Source organism: Theropithecus gelada, chromosome 3, assembly GCF_003255815.1.
Source record: "Theropithecus gelada isolate Dixy chromosome 3, Tgel_1.0, whole genome shotgun sequence".
NCBI classification, from domain to species: Eukaryota; Metazoa; Chordata; class Mammalia; order Primates; family Cercopithecidae; genus Theropithecus; species Theropithecus gelada.
The window spans coordinates 2,124,616-2,141,159 of NC_037670.1; the positions used below are offsets into that span (position 1 = coordinate 2,124,616).

Below are 16,544 nucleotides of genomic sequence, written 5' to 3' on the forward strand. Positions count from 1 at the left end.
AGTGGTGGATGTCTGTAATCCCAGCTACTAGGGAGGCTGAGACAGGGAAATCGCTTGAACCCGGGAGGCGGAGGTGACTGTGAGCCGAGATTGCACCACTGCACTCCAGCCTGGGCAACAGAGCCAGACTCCATCTCAAAAAAAAAGAAAAGAAAGAAAAAGAAAAAAGAAAACACTGCCAAACTGGCTAGGTGCAGTGGCTCAGGCGGGTAATCCCAGCTCTTTGGGAGGCCAAGGCAGGTGGATCACTCGAGCTCAAGAGTTCAAGACCAGTCTGGGCAACATAGGGAAACCCCACCTCTACCTAAAATACAAAAATCATCTGGGTATGGTGTTACACGCCTGTGGTTCCAGCTACTTGTGAGGCTGAGGTGGGAGGGTCACTGGAACCAGGAAGTTGAGGCTGCAGTGAGCCGAGATTGCACCACTGCATACCAGCCTGCCCGACAGAGTGAGATTCCATCTCAAAAAAAATAAATAGCTTTTCCGCCCGCTCCCCCCTCCCCCCAAGCGCCGCTCCGGCTGCACGGCGCTCGCTCCGTCGTCTCCCTTCAGTCGCCATCATGATTATCTACCGGGACCTCATCAGCCATCATGATTATCTACCGGGACCTCATCAGCCACATCAGCCACGATGAGTTGTTCTCCGACATCTACAAGATCCGGGAGATCGCGGACGGACTGTGCCTCGAGGTGGAGGGGAAGATGGGCAATAGGACATAAGGTAACATTGATGACTCGCTCATTGGTGGAAATGCCTCCGCTGAAGGCCCAGAGAGCGAAGGTACCGAAAGCACAGTAATCACTGGTGTCGATACTGTCATGAACCATCACCTGCAGGAAACAAGTTTCACAAAAGAAACCTATAAGAAGTGCATAAAAGATTACATGAAATCAATCAAAGGCAAACTTGAAAAACAGAGTAAAACCTTTTATGACAGGGGCTGCAGAATAAATCAAGCTAATTTCAAACATCCTTGCTAATTTCAAAAACTACCAGTTCTTTATTGGTGAAAACATGAATCCTGATGGCATGGTTGCTCTATTGGACTACCGCGAGGATGGTGTGACTCCATGTATGATTTTCTTTAAGGATGGTTTAGAAATGGAAAAATCTTAACAAATTTGGCAATTACTTTGGATCACCTGTCATCATAACTGGCTTCTGCTTGTCATCCACACAACACCAGGACTTAAGACAAATGGGACTGATGTCATCTTGAGCTCTTCATTTATTTTGACTGTGATTTATTTGGAGTTGGAGGCATTGTTTTTAAGAAAAACATGTCATGTAGGTTGTCTAAAAATAAAATGCATTTTAACTCAAATATTTGAGAGAATGCCTTTTAGTTTAACGCATAGTTAAATTCATCCTGTAGTGTTCCTAGAGGAGCTAGAGCCTGGTTATAGGCTACTACTCATCAATTAACTTCTACAGTGGAGACTACTTCTGGGACTGGAGTATAAAAAAGAATCAAAGGTTTTGATTGTGAGTTGCAATAAAGGGAAAGACCATGCTCATAGCAGTGCCAGCATCTGAAGTGTGGAGCCTTACCCATTTCATCACCTATAACGGAAGTAGTTAACTGGAAGAGATTACCAAGAGAATAAAAAGAGGTTCATTCAGTGGAAAAAAATAAAATAAAAATAATAAATAAATAAATAAAAATAAAAAATAAAAGACCTCAATTCGGTCACCTAACTATACAGTTTAAAGGATCTAGAAAAAGAAGAGATAAATACAGGAAACAAAGATTAGAGTAAAAATAAATAAATAATAGGAAAAGAAGAGAATAGGTAAAATTAAAAGGTTTTTTACAGGTCAGCAAAATTGATAACTTTTTAGTAGATTGACTAAGAAAAAAAAAAAAAAGAAGACTCAAGTAGCCAAAATCAGAAATGAAAATGAGGGCATTAAGCCGGGCATGGTGGCTCACACCTGTAATCCCAGCACTTTGGGAGGCCGAGGTGGGCGAATCACAAGGTCAGGAGATCAAGACCATCCTGGCAACATGGTCAAACCCCATCTCTACTAAAATTACAAAAAATATTTTTAGTCGGGTGTGGTGGCAGGCGCCTGTAGTCCCAGATACTCGGGAGGCTGAGGCAGGAGAATGGTGTGAACCAGGGAGGAAGGGCTTGCAATGAGCCGAGATCCTGCCACTGCACTCCAGCCTGGGTGACAAAGCGAGACTCCATCTCAAAAAAAAAAAAAAAAGAAAAGAAAATGAGGGCATTACTGTGACTTTACAGCAATTAAAGTGATTATTAGAGAATACTCTAAACATAGGTACACCAGCAAATTGAATAACCAAATGAAACGGCAAATCTCTAGAAACACAAAATCTACCAAGACTGAATCACAAATAAATAAAAAATATGAGTAAACCAGCCGGGCACGGTGGCTCCCGCCTATAATCCCAGCACTTTCAGAGTGCACTCCATTGCACTCCAGCCTGGGGAACAAGAGTGAGACTTCTCAAAAAGAAGAAAGTAGGGATAAACCTATAACTAGTAACAACATTAAATTACTAATTAAAATCTTTTCAACAAAGAAATACCCCTGACTGGGTGGCTTTACCAGTGAATTCTACCAGACATTTAACGAAGATTAATGCCAGTCCTTTGCAAACGCTTTCAAAAACTTGAAGAGGAGGAAGTACTTTCTAACTCATTCTGTGAGGCCACCTTTACCTTGATGCTAGGACCAGACAAAGGCACAAGAAAACAACTGACCAATATTGCTTATGAACATTGATAAAAAAAAAAATTCTTAGGAAAACACTGCCAAACTGGCTGGGTGCAGTGGCTCATGCTGGTAATCTCAGCACTTAGGGAGGCCAAGGCAGGTGGATCACTTGAGCTCAAGAGTTCAAGATCAGCCTGGGCAACATAGTGAAACCCCATCTCTACCTAAAATACAAAAATCAGCTGAGTGTTGTGTTACACGCCTGTGGTTGCAGCTACTTGGGAGGCTGAGGTGAAAGGATCTGGGAAGTTGAAGCTGCAGTGAGCCATGATTGTACCACTGCATTCCAGCCTGGGTGACAGAGCAAGACCCCATCTTAGAAAAATAAATAAATATTTTTAAAAATCAAATTTAAAAAAAGAGAAAACACTGCCAAATTGAAGTTAGCAGAATGTAATTAAAAGGACTGTAAAGGGCTAGGTGCGGTGCCTCACCCCTGAAAACCTAGGACTTGGGCAGGCTGAGGAGGGTGGGTCACTTGAGGTCAGGAGTTTGAGACCAGCCTGGCCAACATATCGACCCTGGATGATGGGTGTGGCCAGGCTGCAGGTCCTGGCTGCCTTGTGGAGCATGTCTGCCTGTGAACTGGGACTCTTTCCTTGCATGGTAATGATAGCAGATGGTGGAGGTCTATGCTGACTGGCTTGGCACCTGCAGCCAATGCCTGCGGATCTGTGGGTGGCTCACCATCAGGGCCACCTGGCTCATGGAGGCCCAGGAGCCTTGTCCCCCTTACTTCAGATCTCAAAGAAATCAGGAAATACCAGTAGGAGGGAAGAGCTGAAAGCAGAAGTCAGTGCTTCAGCCGTGCCGTAGACTCAGGGTGGCCTCCAAAAGTCACTGCCTCCTCTCCAGGCCTCCCTTTCTCATCTCTAAGATGAAAAGAGCAGCACTTCCTCACGTCCAAGGAGAGTGCAACAGGGTGCAAGGCATGTCCACAGCCTACTGTCCCCTGAGGGAGGACCTCCCAGCAGGGCTTCTGTCTCAGACCACCTGGAAGCATTTCCAACCTCCACCTCTCAACAGCCCTGAGACCCTGAGGAAGTCACTTGCTGTTTCTGCCGAGAGCCAGCTTCCTCATCTGTCAACAGGGGACAAACAATAGGCTCCACCACTCAATCTACCACATAAGGGCATCTTAAACGGTCGGTTATTGTTGTTATTTTAAAATAATGATTATATATATATCATATATACATATATGATATATATATATAAAAATAAATATGTCGCCCAGGCTGGAGTGCAGGGTTGCAGTCATAGCTCACTGCAGCGTCAGCCTCCTGGGCTTAAGTTAAGGGGTAGAGTCTATGCAGATAACCTGAGCTCATTCATTCGCATATAGCACTTGGTTTCTTTTTCTTTTCTTTCTCTCTTTTTTTTTTTTTTTTTTTTTTTTTTGGTGGCAGGGTCTCACTGTGTCATCCAGGCTGGAGTGCAGCGGCAATCTCGGCTCACTGTAACCTGCGCCTCCCAGTTCAAGCAATTCTTCTGCCTCAGCCTCCCGAGTAGCTGGGATTACAGGCATCCGCCACCACACCTGGCTGATTTTTATATTTTTATATTTTTGGTAGAGATCCGCCTGCCTCGGCCTCCCAAAGTGCTGGGATTACAGGCGTGAGCCACCACGCCTGGCCCATTTTTTTTTTTTTTTTTTTAAGACAGGATCTCACTTGTCTCCCAGGCTGGAGTGCAGTGGCTCTGTCATAGCTCATTGCATCCTCCAACTCCTGGGCTCAAGTGATTCTCCTCCCTCAGCCTCCTAAATAGCTGGCACTATAAGTATGCATCAACACCATGCCTGGCTAATTTTTAAAATATTTTTTGTAGAAACAGGGTCTTGCTGTGTTGTCCAGGCTGGTCTCAAATGCCTGGCCTGAAGTGATCTTCCCACCTCAGTCTCCCAAAGTGCTGGGATTACAGGTGCACACCGCCACACCGGAGCATTTTTTTTTCTCTCTTTTTTTGTTTTTTTTTTTTTGTAGAGATACAGTGTTGCTATGTTGCCCAGGCTTGACTGACTGACTTTTGGGGGCCAGTCCACATCTCTTGCTCAGACTAGGGAAGGGAGTGCAAGAACATTTGGGAAAGAACTAGCATGAGAAGCTCCCGGTTGTGGGGTAAACATGGCGAATTCAAGGCCCCCACCAGGTGCTGTATGGGTGGGAAGTCCAGGGGTGGAGGAGAGAAAATGGTGGAGGAGGAACTACAGACCCGGTGGGCCTATGACAACGGGAGACTGAGCCTTGGTCTTTAAGATTGTAGAAGATGGGGAAGGAGCAAGAAAGTAAAATTCCATACTTCTTTTGTTTGTTTGTTTTTGAGACAGAGTCTTGCTTTGTCACCCAGGCTGGAATGCAGTGGCGCAATCTCGGCTTATTACAACCCCTGCCTCCTAGGTTCAAGCGATTCTCCTGCCTCAGCCTCCCGAGTAGCCAGGAGTACAGGAGCACACCACTATGCCCGGCTAATTTTTGTGTTTTTAGTAGAGATGGGTTTTCACCACGTTGGACTGGCTGGTCTCGAACTCCTGACATCAGGTGATCTGCCGCCTCGGCCCCCCAAAGTGTTGGGATTATAGGCGTGAGCCACTGCACCTGGCCCAAATTCCATACTTTTGAGGTATTCCTTAAAGATTAAACACATTCTTAGGCGGGACAGCCATGTCCGAAACCACATGCTCTGGGGGCAGCTGAGCAGACCTGGGAGGCAAAGAGAGGCGTGGGTTATTGGCATCTGATGGGGGCAACCCAGTGTTTCCCACAGATCCTCCTGGCTGCAATGGCCTGGTGGGCAGGCTGGGGGCTTGTGAGGAGGCGACAGCTTTAGGACTGCCTGGGGTGCTGGACTGCGTGGGGAACAGGTGGAGAGGAAGAATTTCTTGGGTGCAATAGAGGGCATGAGGATGTGGGAGTCAACTTCAGCTCCCTGGCTTCTGGCCCAGGCAACCGAAGGGGTTCTTGGGAGGACACATTGGCAGGAGAGATGATGGGGGCTATTCAGGGCCTGTACCTGCAAGGCGAGAAGTCCAGCGTGCTGGTGCAAGAGCAAGCATGCACCGGGGGTAGAGGCCGAGAAGTTGGGGCAGTGCAGATAGCATTGTGTGTGTGAGGCCGCCTGGGGAGGCGGGACATTCTGAGACTGAGTCAGGGCGACCTAGAGGTGAAATAAGGAGGAGAGCAACTACTCTGGAGGCTGAGGTGGGAGAATCGCTTGAACCTGAGAGGTGGTGGTTGCAGTGTGCAGGGATCACGCCACGGCACTCCAGCCTGGGCGACAGAGTGACAGTCTGTCTCAAAAACAAAATAATAGTTTGGAATTTTACTTTCTTGCTGCCCCTAGACCATGTGGTTTGTGACATGGCTGTCCTAAGAATGTGTCCCTAGGCCTGTGGGCTCCCTGAGTCCTGCCTGCCCTGGCCTGAGGCCCCCCTCTCTGCCCTCCAGCACTTCGACTCCACACACAGCCCTCACACATCCCTGGAATTTTCCAAGTGGAAATTCTCCTCGAAGGCCCTCTCTGATTCTACATGTTCAAGACATCTTGTAGTTGTCCACCTCCAGCCCCCAGCAGGCCTGTGGGCTCCAAGATTGAGCCCCCACACCAGAACTCTGGGCCCTCTTCCCAGAGGGGGCAGTGGCCAGGGAAGGAGACAGGCTTCCCGGTGACCCCCGCCACCTCTCCCCACTTCTTACCAGTTCCAGACACATTTTCAATTTATCTTCCTGTATTGTTTATTGTATGGAGACCAGGCCTCCCAGCCAACTCTGAGCTAGACGGGCCAGCTGTGGCCTGAGACATCTGTCCCAGCCAAGCCCAGAGCAGCCCCCGTTCTGCTGTCCCTTTGGCTGCCCTGAGCCAAGCGGGCCCTGAGCTCTGTCCTGGCCACACGCTCTTTATGAAGCCCCAGGGCCCGTCTCCCCTATTGTTTGCCTGTGTTTATACCCTCTTGATTTATTTCCGGGTGATGCCCCAGTCTGGAGGCGGCCTCCATGCCATCCTGCTGTGGCCTCTCTCCCTGCCTAGGGCTTCTCATCCATCATTTCATGGAGCCTTGCTGCGGTGGGGGTGGGAGGCCAGACACCCACAGAAGGCTCGGTGGGCGAGCTGGCTGGGGAAACTGCACTCTTTCTGCTGCACGCTGAGGGGGAGCATGTGCATGTGTGTGCATGCACATGTGCACATGTATATATGTGTGCATGTCTGTATATGTCTGTATGCATGTGTGTATATATCTATATGGATGTGTGCATATGCGCATCAGTGTGCATGTGTGTATATGTCTATATGCACATGTGCATGTGTGTGTGTACCTGTGCATATTAGGGTTTACAGGAGGCTGGTTCCACCCCAGAACCTGCTGCTGAGACCTTCTCAGGACAGCTAAGGACACAGGTGGGAAGTGTTCTGCAGTCCTGTGCAGGAAGGGGCTGAATTCTCAGGGTACTGCCAGCCCTCCTGAGAACTGCAGCCCAGGCCGAACTTCCAGGCCAGCTCTCCCCTGCATGGGTGTATGCCCTGAGCCAAATCCTCATCTCGCTGGGTCTCAGTTTCCCCTGGGGTGAAAGGGAAGCTGCATTGAACCCGGCCTTAAGACACAGCTTTGGACATGGAAAGGCTGTGCCAGGCCCTGGCTGCAGTTCTAGGGCCCGTCTGTCCCTCCTTCCTTCGGCTATGTTTGCTGATTTTCAGGGCTCTTCCCAGGGAAATAAGAAAAAAAAAAAAAAAAAAAAAAAAAAAAAAAACACCTGTACAGATACATGCAAAATTCAGTAAGTTCCCCAAAGTCCCTCCATGAATCTTCTAGTTAAAAACTTGCTTTATGGAACAGGCACAGTGACTCACGCCTGTAGTCCCAACAATTTGGGAGGTCATGGCAGGCAGATCACCTGAGCTCAGGAGTTTGAGACAAGCCCGGCCAACATAGTGAAACCCCGTCTTTACTAAAAATACAAAACTTAGCCGGGCGTAGTGGCACATGCCTGTAATCCCAGCTATTTGGGAGGCTGAGGCAGGAGAATCACTTGAACCTGGGAGGTGGAGGCAGCAGTGAGCCGAGATTGCACCACTGCACTCCAGCCTGAGTGACAGAGCAAGACCCTGTCTCAAGAAAACAAAAACAAAACCCCGCTTTATGGAGCTGGACAGAAAAGTCCTCAGGAGGCCCAGAACTTTCTGTAGCAAATGCAGAGGGGTGGCACCTCACCCTGATGTTCCCAGAAACAATCAAGAGACCCAGGGCTGCCCCTCAGGACCATCTCCAGGAAACAAAGTCAAAGGCGGTTCTCAGCTGGAGGCCATGGAGGGGCTAGGTAGTCCTAGCCAGGGAGGGTGACCCGAGGTCGCACGTTGACCCTGGATGGTTTGATGGAAAAGGAGGGTACCCAGCTCTAGAAATTTGGGACTGGAGTGGTCATGTTGTTGCTGAGCAGTCCTGGGCTGAGGCACCCACCCTGGTTCCCTGCTTGAGGTATAGAGAAAAGACCGCTGTTGGAGGGGATTCGAACTCTAGGGCTGAGGGGCGGAGCGTGGGGACTGTGTGCAGGAGGACGCCTCCACCCCCACAGTGCGTGTGCAAGATGGCAGGGCTCTGCGGCGCTTACTCATTCTTTATGGTGTGCTGACAGCCAGGCAGAGCTGCAGAACACTTTCTAAGCCCATCTCTGTCCCTTGCGACTGGAGTTCTAAAGACTGGCCATGGCGGTCATATGACTACCTCCTGGGGCTCCTGAAAACGGGGCCAGAAGGTTTGCAAACTCCTGGAAGACATGGATTCACAGGGCCACCTGCCCAGGACTCCTCCCTGTGCAGGCGGGGGCTGAATTCCCGGGGTACCCCCAGCCCTGCTGAGAGCTGCAGCCTCTGTGGCCCCCCAGGGCATCTCCCTTTGCATCAGGTCCTGGAATCTGCACACTGGAGAACAGCCTGGAGCCCTCTGGGGCTGGTTGAAGAAATGACAGGTGGGACAGTTGTGGCTGAAAAGGGAGAAGTGTTGCCCCAAGGACATGGCGCCCAGGATGTGGACACGGGGCACCCATCTCCGGCGCTTTCTGACCCTTTCTAACCCATTTTCACAGACCTAAGCTGGCAGGGGGCTCCCCCAAGAGACCTTCAGAGCCTGGGGTGATCAGGCTGGATAATCCTCTCTCCCTGTTGCCCTCACCTGGCTGCTCCAGACCCTGAGAAACTTCCACCTGTCCCATACCAGCTGAGGGTGTCTAAGGAGCTGACATCAACCCCACGGATCTCCCGGACTGTGCTGGAAGCTAGAGACAGGCAGGGAGGCTTCCCAATGGGTCAGGAGACCCTGACCCCACAAATCAACTGATCCTCAAGAGACAGGCTGGAGGGAGGGATCATTCTGGAGAACCCTGCTCCTTGTTCCTCCCTGTGGCAAAATCTGGCGCCAGGAAGAGTTTGAGTGTGCAGGCGTGTGTGTGCAGGCATGTGTGTGCAGGTGTACGTGTGCAGGTGTGCATCTGCAGGTGTATATGTACAGGCGTGTGTGCAGGCATGTGTGTGCAGGTGTGGATGTCCAAGGTGTGTGTTTGCAGGCATGCATGTGCAGGTATATGTGTGCAGATTGTGCAGGTGTGCGTTTGCAGGCATGTGTGTGCAAGCATGCGTGTGGGAGTTCCTTGGGGGACACAAACCCTGACCTGGGGCTGCCCCTCTGTGTCCCAACTCACACCCTGCACCCCATCCATCCTGAGCTGCTGCGCTCATTTTTCCCCGACTTTGCCAAAACCTCAGCTTCTGCTTCCCTTGCCAGCCTTAGCTCCTCCTCCCACTAAGAGCTCCCAAGGGAAACAGCCATGTGGTTGATGCAGGGCAAAGTGTGCAAAGGTGTCATGCCCAGGGTTGTTCACTCCACTGCCAGGCCCCAGCCTCATCTGTGTCAGGCCGCATGCTGCCACCAAGTGGTGGGACTGGTTATTGCTGGTGTGGCTTGGAAGAGTGGTACAGGTGGTTAAATATCTTGATGGACATTCAGAATGAAAGAACACCTGCCTTTGCCAGGAGGGAGCCCACAGTCAAGAGGCAGAAGCAGGCAGACAATACTAGAGCATTCTAAGTCCAGTGTTAAGGGGCATCGTGGTGCAAGCCTGTAATCCCAGCTCTTTGGGCGGCCAAGGTGGGCGGATTGCCTGAGCTCAGGAGTTTGAGACCAGCCTGGGAAACATGATGAGACCCCATCTCTACTCAAAATACAAAAAATTAGCTGGGTGTGGTAGTGCCTGCCTATAGTCCCAGCTACTCGGGAGGCTGAGGCAGGAGAATCACTTAAGCCCAGGAGGGGGGTTTGCAGGGAGCCAGGATTGTGCCACTGCACTCAAGCCTGGGTGACAGAGCAAGACTTCGCCTCCAAATTAAATAAATGAATGAAACAATCAATCCCAGTGTTCAGTAGTGTTCAGCAGGACTTTGGGGCTTGGAGGAGCCATCAGCCCTATCCAAGGCTCTTGGGGTGGGATGAGGGGACAGTTTCTAAGTTAACTCCTGAAAGACCTATAACACACCCCAAAAGGTTGTATGGCGGGCGTGGTGGCTCACCTGTAGTAATCCCAGGACTTTGGGAGGCCAAGGCAGGCAGATCACTTGAGTCAGGAATTGGAGACTAGCCTGGTCAACATGATGAAACCTCGTCTCTACTAAAAATACAAAAATTAGCCGGGTGTCTTGGTGAGTGCCTGTAATCCCAGCTACTCAGGAGGCTGAGACAAGAGGATTGCTTGAGCGTGGGAGGCGGAGATTGCAGTTAGCTGAGATTGCGCCACTGCACTCCATCCCGGGTGACAGAGCGAGACTCCATCTCAAAAAAAAAAAAAAAAGGTTGTAGTGACAGAGAGATGGATGATGTGTGGTACTTCCAGACAGAACCAGCAGCATAAGAAAGCCCACAGGCAAGAGAGAGACATTTGATATGTTTGACAAATGGGTTTTAGCATCCACAGAACAGGGAGACGAAAACTGGAGACATGGACTTCTGCCAGTTGTCGTCTACAGAGCTGGGCTAGAGGAGCTGAGGTTTGCCTGGGGACAATAGTGTAAGCAGGGGAGTGACATGATAAGATTCGAGTTGTAGGCTGGGCATGGTGGCTCAGCCTATAATCCCAGCACTTTGGGAGGCCAAAGCGGGTAGATCACTTGAGATCAGAGTCCGAGACTAGCCTGTCCAACATGGTGAAACCCCATCTCCACTAAAAATACAAAAAGTAGCCGGGCATGGTGGCTTATGCCTGTAATCCCAGCTACTTGGGAGGCTGAGGCATGAGAATTACTTGAACCTAGGAGGTGGAAGTTTCAGTGAGCTGCGATCGCACCACTGCACTCCAGCCTGGGCAATAGAGCGAGACCCTGTCTCAAGAAAAAATTAAAAAAAAAGATTCAAGGCCGGGCGCGGTGGCTCAAGCCTGTAATCCCAGCACTTTGGGAGGCCGAGACGGGCGGATCATGAGGTCAGGAGATCGAGACCATCTTGGCTAACACAGTGAAACCCCGTCTCTACTAAAAAATACAAAAAACTAGCCGGGCGAGGTGGCGGGCACCTGTAGTCCCAGCTACTCGGGAGGCTGAGGCAGGAGAATGGCGCAAACCCGGGAGGCGGAGCTTGCAGTGAGCTGAGATCCGGCCACTGCACTCCAGCCCGGGCGACAGCGCGAGACTCCGTCTCAAAAAAAAAAAAAAAAAGATTCAAGTCATAGCAAAACCATTGTTCAATGAGGAAAGCTGATTGGGGAAGAAGCTTTCCCCTACCACATACTATACACCAAAATTAATTGTAAATAGGTCACGTAACTATTTGTAAAAGCTAAAATGATTTTTAAAAATTTCTAGGAGAAAACTGAGGGGAAAAAGAATTTTAGTTACCTTGGGCTTGGTAAATACTTCGGAAATACAATACAGAAAGGACAAAGAATACAAGAAAACAAATCAATAAATTGAACTTCACCCAAATGAAAAACTTTAGCTCTTCAAATACACTATTAAGAAAATGGTAAAGGCCAGGCGCCGTGACTCACACCTAGGATCCCAGCACTTTGAGAGGCCAAGGTGGGCAGATCACTTGAGGCCAGGAGTTTGAGACCAGTCTGGGTAACTTAATGAGACCCTGTCTCTAGAAAAAAAAATTTTTTTAAATTAGCCAGGCACGGTGGCATGCGCCTGTAGTCCCAACTACTTGGGAGGCTGAGGCAGGAGGATAACTCGAGACCAGGAGTTCAAGGCTGCAGTCAGCTGTGATTGCACCACTGTACTCCAGCCTAGGTGACAAGAGTGAGACCTTGTTGAAAGAAAGAGAGAGAGAGAAAGAAAGAGAAAGAAAAGGAAGAAGGAAGGGAGGGAGGGAGGACCAAAGAGGGAGGGAGGAAGTTAAAGAAGGTGGAAAGGCAGGAAGGAAGAGGGAGGGAGGTAGGAAGGAAGAGAGGAACAAAAGGAGGAGGGAGGGAGGGAGGAAGGGAAAGAAGGGAGAAAGGAAGGAGGGAGGGAGGGAAGGAAGGAAGGAAGGAAGGAGGCAAGGAAGGAAGGAAGGAAGGAGGCAAGGAAGGAAGCAAGGAAATGATAAAGATATGCGCCACGGACTGAAATTTTTTTTTCAGTTGTATTTAGACAACTCAATGTTAGGAAGACAAACAACCCAATTTAAAGATGGGCAAAACCTGGAATTCTCATTCATGACTGGTGGGTGTGGAAAAAAACACAGCCACTTTTGAAAACATTTTGGCAGTTTCTTAAAATGCTAATAACACACCTACCATAAGACCCAGCCACTCCACCTTAGATATTTCCCAAGCAACATGAAGACGTTTTTGCACATATTATACATGAATATTCACAGCAGTGTATTTGCAAAAGCCAAAAACTAAAAACAACCCAAATATTCATCAGTGGGTAAAAGGATAAACAAATCCAGCTATAAGCATACAATGAAACGCTACAGCAATTAAAAAAAAAAAAAGAACAAAACTGGCTGGGCGCGGTGGCTCATGCCTGTAATCCCAGCACTTTGGGAGGCCGAGGTGGGCGGATCACAAGGTCAGGAGATCGAAACCATCCTGGCTAACATGGTGAAACCCCGTCTCCACTAAAAAATACAAAAAATTAGCCAGGCATGGTGGCGGGCGCCTGTAGTCCCAGCTATTCGGGAGGCTGAGGCAGGAGAATGGCATGAACCTGGGAGGCGGAGCTTGCAGTGAGCCTAGATCGCGCCACTGTACTCCAGACTGGGAGACAGCGCGAGACTCCGTCTCAAAACACACACACACACACACACACACACACAAAACAAAAAACAAAAACTATTGATACATGCCGCAACATGGATGCATCTCAAAATCATCATCATGAATGAAAAAAGCCAGGCAATAAGAAAGTATGTAAGATTCTGGAAACTGCAGGCTAATCTATAGTGCCAGCAAAGCACATCAGGGGTCCTTTGGGGATAGGCGTGAAGGATTTGGGAGTTAGCAGCATCTCTTCTTGTGGTTCTCAACTTTGGCTGGAGATTAGAATGAGAGCTGGAAAGGTTTTAAAAATAATGATGCCTGGGCTCCACCCCCAGACCAATAGAACGGCCGAAGATTCTGCTTGGCACTGGACTTTTCTCAATGCTCCCCCAGGAGATTCCAGCCTGTAGCCTAATTGATACTGACCATAGCTGGTAATTGAAGAAAGGGAACAAGGTGAACCGCACCCCTGAGAAGGGTGTGGGGAGTGAAAAGAGAGGAGGACCCAGGACTGAGCCTTGAAGAGCCCCAACTTTAAGGGCTGGAAAAGGGAGAGTAGCAAAAGATCGGAGTAGCTGGGGAAGAAGTAGCTGAAAAAGAGGGGAGGAAAATCAAAATGCAGGTCACAGAGGAAAAGAGAAAGTGGATTCACGAAGGGAGAAGTGAAAACTAGTGTGGATGCACGGTCAAGAGATCGAGACCAGCCTGGCCAACACAGTGAAACCCCATCTCTACTAAAAATACAATAGTTAGCTGGACGTGGTGGCGGATGCCTGTAATCCCTGCCACTAGGGAGGCTGAGGCAGGAGAATCACTTGAACCTGGGAGGTGGAGGTTGAAGTGAGCCGAGATCGTGCCACTGCACTCCAGCCTGGCGACAGAGCGAAACTCCATTTCACAAAAAATAAATAAATAAAACTAGTGTGAATGGCCGGGCGTGGTGGCTCACGCCTGTAATCCCAGCACTTTGGGAGGCCACGGCGAGTGGATCACCTAAGGGCAGGACTTCAAAACCAGCCTGGGCAACATGGTGAAACCCCATCTCTACTAAAACTACAAAAATTAGCCAGGCGTGGTGGCGCACACCTGTAGTCCCAGCTACTCAGGAGACTGAGGTGGGAGAATCGCCTGAACCTGGGAGGTGGAGGTTGCAGTGAGCCGAGACTGTGCTACTGCACTTGAGCCTGTGCAACAGAGTGAGACTCCATCTCAAAAAGAAAAAAGAAAAAGAAAAAAAAAGCTAAGATGAAGTGCTGCAGCAATTTTGAGTAAAATAAGGAGTGAAAAGAGTTCACAAGATTGATCCACAGAAAGGTCACTGGTGAACTTGAAGAGTTTTGGTGGAATAGGGGTGACAGAAACCAGGTTGGAGGGCATGAAGGAGGAAAGTAGTAAGTGAAATGTGTAAACAGTGAACACAGGCAACTCTTAAAATTACTTTGGGCTGGGTGCAGTGACCTGTAATCCCAGCACTTTGGGAGGCCGAGGTGGGCAGATTACTTGAGGTCAGGGGTTCAAGACCAGTCTGGGCAATATAGAAATACCTCATCTCTACAAAAGTTTCTTTCTTTTTTTTTTTTAATTAGTCAGGGGTAGTGGAGTGCGCCTGTAGTCCCAGCTACTCTGGAGGCTGAGGTGGGAGGATTAGCCTCAAACTCCTCGAACTCCTTGCCAGGAGGTTGAGGCTGCAGTGAGCCACGATTGTGCCACTGCATTCCAGCCTGGGCAACAGAACAAGATTCAAGCGATCTCCTGCCTCAGCCTCCCTAGTAGCTGGAATTACAGGCACCCGCCACCACGCCCGGCTAATTTTTGTATTTTTAGTAGAGACGGGGTTTTGCCATGTTGGGCAGGCTGGTCTTGAACCTCTCCACCCGCCTCGGCCTCCCAAAGTGCTGTGATTACAGGCATGAGCCACCGCACCCGGTCCCATTTTACTTATTTATTTTTAGAGACAGGGTTTTGCTCTGTCACCCAGGCTGGAGTACAGTGGTGCAAACATAACTCACTGCAGCCTTGAACTCCTGGACTTAAGCAATCCTCCTGCCTCAGCCAACCAAGTAGCTGGGACCGTACAACATCACGCCTGGCTAATTTTTATTTTTATTTTTATTTTTTTTTTTTTGAGACGGAGTCTCGCTCTGTCGCCCAGGCGGGAGTGCAGTGGCCGGATCTCAGCTCACTGCAAGCTCCGCCTCCGGGTTTACGCCATTCTCCTGCCTCAGCCTCCCGAGTAGCTGGGACTACAGGCGCCCACCACCTCGCCCGGCTAGTTTTTTGTATTTTTTTAGTAGAGACGGGGTTTCACCATGTTAGCCAGGATGGTCTCGATCTCCTGACCTTGTGATCCGCCCGTCTCGGCCTCCCAAAGTGCTGGGATTACAGGCTTGAGCCACCGCGCCCGGCCTTCCTGGCTAATTTTTAAAATTTTTTTTGTAGAGATGGGGTCTGGCTATGTTGCCCAGTCTGATCTCAAACTCCTGGCCTCCAGCCATCCTTCCTCAGCCTCCCAAAGCATTGGGATTACAGCCATGAGCCACCATGCCCAGCCCCACTATCCCATTTTAGACATGAGACTGAGAGAATGGCTGGGAGTCCCTTTAGCTGGCATCTTGCAACTTGAATTGCTGAGGTTTCAGGTGCAGGGGTGTCCCCAGATGGCTGTGGGGATGGACACCAGGTTGGAGAAGACCCTCTGGGGAAGGGGGATCAGCATAGGAAGTGAGGGCTGCTGTGGGCAGGAGGTGAAAGCCCAGCAGGGCCAGTGTGGGAGAATGTCACTTAGGAAGCTACCAGAAAGATATGCCAGACTCCTACCAGGCCTTGTCACTGCAGAGCCCCTGGCAAGAGAGGGACATTTGTGGACCCTGGAGGCTTGCATGGGATGGGCCTTAATCCCCACTGTCTTCCCTGGAAGATCACCCCTTTAAAGGCAGTGCAGTGGGCGCAGGTGCTACGGCTTAAAGCAGGCCTGTCTGAATTCTTAGCAGTGATCTCCAAGGGCACCGTAACCTTGCAAGAAAGAGGCTGCCAGGCCTGCATCAAATGCAGAAACCAGGGCCCAGAGAAGGTGAGTAAGCTGCTTACAGCCACATAGCTGTGAGTAGCAGATCCAAGCGCAACCTGTCTGTCCCAGGAGCTTGTGGAATAGCTAGACCTTTGCTGCCTAGAAGGCCCTCTCGTGAGTCCCCTCCCTGAGCTCAGCAACCCAGGAGGGCATGACTTCTGGCTGGGTTCTAGGGCTGGAGCCTCGGTGTCCTCTTGTCTTCTTTCCTTGTGCGACTTGGTTTTCCAGTCTATGAAATGGGGTGGGTGCGTCCAACTCCAAGCCTGCCTCTGCCCTGGGTCCTGGAGCCTGGAGGAGGAATGAGGTCATGTTTGTCTAGGGGCTGGAGCATCTTGGACGGAGAAACCTCGGCAAAGACAAAGGCCCACTGTCCCCCTTCCTCGGCCTTCTGCCAGCTCCCTCCCCAGTCACCAGACGAGGCCAGCCCTGCCCACAGCCCCCAGGGGCTGCCACGTGCCAATATGGGGTGACTCAGTGCTCCCCCGCTTCCCATTGGTTGATG

The 16,544-nt window shown here is 50.0% G+C and overlaps 1 pseudogene across 1 annotated transcript; it reads left to right on the forward strand.

Moving 5' to 3' along the window:
* Positions 1–594: 594 nt before the first annotated feature.
* On the forward strand, positions 595–1,632 carry LOC112620262 (annotated as a pseudogene). The gene has a single exon (XR_003118498.1). The product of XR_003118498.1 is annotated as a translationally-controlled tumor protein pseudogene (transcript).
* Positions 1,633–16,544: the final 14,912 nt, after the last annotated feature.